The sequence below is a fragment of the Dufourea novaeangliae genome, unplaced genomic scaffold (genome assembly GCF_001272555.1).
Source record: "Dufourea novaeangliae isolate 0120121106 unplaced genomic scaffold, ASM127255v1 scaffold205, whole genome shotgun sequence".
Taxonomy (NCBI): Eukaryota; Metazoa; Arthropoda; class Insecta; order Hymenoptera; family Halictidae; genus Dufourea; species Dufourea novaeangliae.
This window is the reverse complement of record NW_015374106.1, coordinates 606,681-609,796: the sequence shown is the minus strand read 5'-3', so window position 1 is coordinate 609,796 and position 3,116 is coordinate 606,681.

Genomic DNA, 3,116 nt, shown 5'->3' with positions numbered 1-3,116 from the left:
TTTTCAGCATATACTCTAATATTAAAGAGACCTCTTTTAAATCATTTTAACTTATTATTATGTTGTATAAATTTGATCTGTCAATTTTTGAAGATTTAGAATATATACAAATAACTAACAAGTGGACAGTGAAAGTCTTAATATCAACTTATTTCCTTAAATTGAATTCTTATCTACTATGTAGATTTTATCAAGGATCATAACTTTTGCAGCAATCGTATGTTATAGCTGAATGTTTAGAAATTTTATAGAATTTTTCATACAACACAAAATATGTTTAACTATGTCTAATTACGATTTACACAAGAGGAAATTATAATTATACATCTGTAAGATTTACCTTATTAAATATGTAATTTCATTGAATAACATTCAATATCTACAGTAAGAATGCAATATATATAAAATTTTTTCTATAAAATAAGTGATTTGAATATTTTAATAATACATATTATTGACTATATATTCCTAGATCCAATAATTTCTATTATTAAAATATTCAAATCAATTATTTTAGAGAAAAAATTTTTGACAAATTGTTTGATTTTTTTGGTACATTTATCCATTCAAAATATTTAATCTTGAATATATTACTAGATAAAAATGTCAACATTTCGGTATTAGGTTTCCTATGTATGAAGCGCACTATGCACCGAACCCCACAGAAAATTCTACCAGCAAACTATCGGATGTTCCTGTCACGAGAGCACAGGCGCGTTTGATGGATGCGTCTGTTTCGATCAATCTGTTTCAATGCAGTTTGCTACGGCTGCTACTTGCATATCCTTTCCCACCCTTTCAGTCTCATGCACGATTTCGTATTCAATACATTATTCAGGTCTTTTTTCATTTCCAACATTGCTTGTATGTGATATTGTAACTGAGGCTCCTACGAAATTCTGTCTTTCTTAGGAATTTAGCCGGTTGTCTTGTAAATGTCAGAAGACGAAAAAGTTCCAAACGAAATGAAGATTTTTAATTAGAAAAACGTGATTCGAAGAATTTTAAAAATACATGGCTCAAAATTTCAGTAACCAAGAAAATTTTAATCATGGAAATTTATTACGTGGTCCTATAATATCATTTCTTTTCATTGGTAGTTACATTAGTATTTAAAGATATGTGGGAATAATATTAAGTGGTGGTTGTATTTGGTAGAAATAAAAGGTTTATTCTAAAATGTGTATAAAGAATTCGTTAGGACACGCTTGCAACAGTCTAGCTCGTAAGACACACCCGCTCTGACTAACTTCCCTCTTATATATCCCCTTTCATACATGGTCACACTCGGTCATAGGTTCACACACGCATTCACACATTCTCGCCTCGTGTCGATTTTCGATCACAACGTTCGACGCAGTTCCTTTCATTCAATCTTATCTAGCACGCACTCTCGTTCGAAGAAACTGTCACACGGCCTAAACACTCTTCACTCGCACCGCACTCGCTCGATCTAAAACTAAACTCACGCATCTCACACCCTACAGATATGTATGTATATTCAATTTGTTTCAAGAAACGTACTCGTTGGTTCATACTCACGTTTCAACTGTTCGTTTCAGGAAGTCATTATGACGTTAATATACAGCTTTTTCAGTTTTTCATTAACACTAGCACTAAAGTGTGTACATAATAAGTCAACAAGGTGTAAATAATAAGTCCAAGCGCCACCTTTAAAAAAACATTACACAACTTATACTAATTATGTCGTTACTACAATCGAATTCTCGAAATGGGACAATACATCGTTTATATTGCTTTTGTTATACCTGCTAAGAGCAAGTCAAGCCTACTTTTCATACAAAGATGCCTACACTTTCATATGAAAATAATTCTGCCATTAACCCAATTTTCTTGAGATCTGCAGACTCCAGGATTACATTGTTGTCGATAATTGCCCAGAACCGAAAGGAATTCTGTATTTACCGCAACTGTATTTTTACTGTAAAAGTTCAATATTAATGCCAGCAACGTGACATTTCACTTCGACTCAAAGAAAACCAAATAATATTCTTCTTTTTTGAATCGATTTTGAAATCGTCAACACGAGTCGGACTCGATGTTATAGGGCATAGGGTAAGGGGTTAATAAAGAAAACGGACCTCAATGTTGAAATTATATGTATTCCAAGTACAGTACGTATGTTACTGTAATAAGAAATTTTCATTGTTGGATTACAGATGTTTTTCCTTAAACACCACATTACAGAAATGACTATTTATTCAACAACTAGTTGAATCATTATTATTTATCAGATTTAAAAGTTTTAATCATTTAAACTGATTGCTGAATGTCCGTTACACGTAACTATTTCATTTCAAAATATATGTATATACCAAAAATTATGTATTTATTTAAGAAATATTTTAAAATAAATTTTCAAACCAACTTCCGCCATCAGTAGCAAGGTAAACGAAAGATTTTACCTTGTACATATTACCTATGATTCCTCGGGGATTTATTTCTCATATTTGTTTATCATTGTTATGGTGATGACTGTTGTACTAACAATCCCCTAAAGTCTCAGATCCTTCTTTTTTATCGAATTTATAAAATGTCATAATATCTCACAATTACCCTAAGGCTTCTATAAAATACTCTTTAAATACAAATTCCGCTTAATCCCTGAACGATCGCAGTAATAAACAAAATTATAATTGTTGACGCCTGTGCATGCATAAAGTGAAGATTGATATTAACGATTCATCAACGATTGACACGGGTTCAACCCTCCCCTCAAAGTCTCTTTCGAAAATCTTCACCACCAAGTGGCCGGTTGGTCCACAGAGGCCAATCATCGAAGTCTCTGCTAATTCACAGTTTACATACCGAACATGTCGAACGCTCGGCTCGGTAAACGATCCGGTAGGCAGCTGGTCAAGCGAAAAGGCACCCTGCAGGGAGCGTTACACGTTGCCAACATAACTGCGAAGCAACGCCTGGAAGGTATAGATCGAGTCCCTCAAACCCCTGTCTAAACTCGATGTTCCCTTTCAATATGGTGACACGCATGCCTCCTTGTACGTACACGTACGGGCGGCATTGTTGTGTGGACGCAAGTCGTTGTTCTATAGCACACCAGCCACCGGTGTAATATATGTGGTCGGCTCACCCCG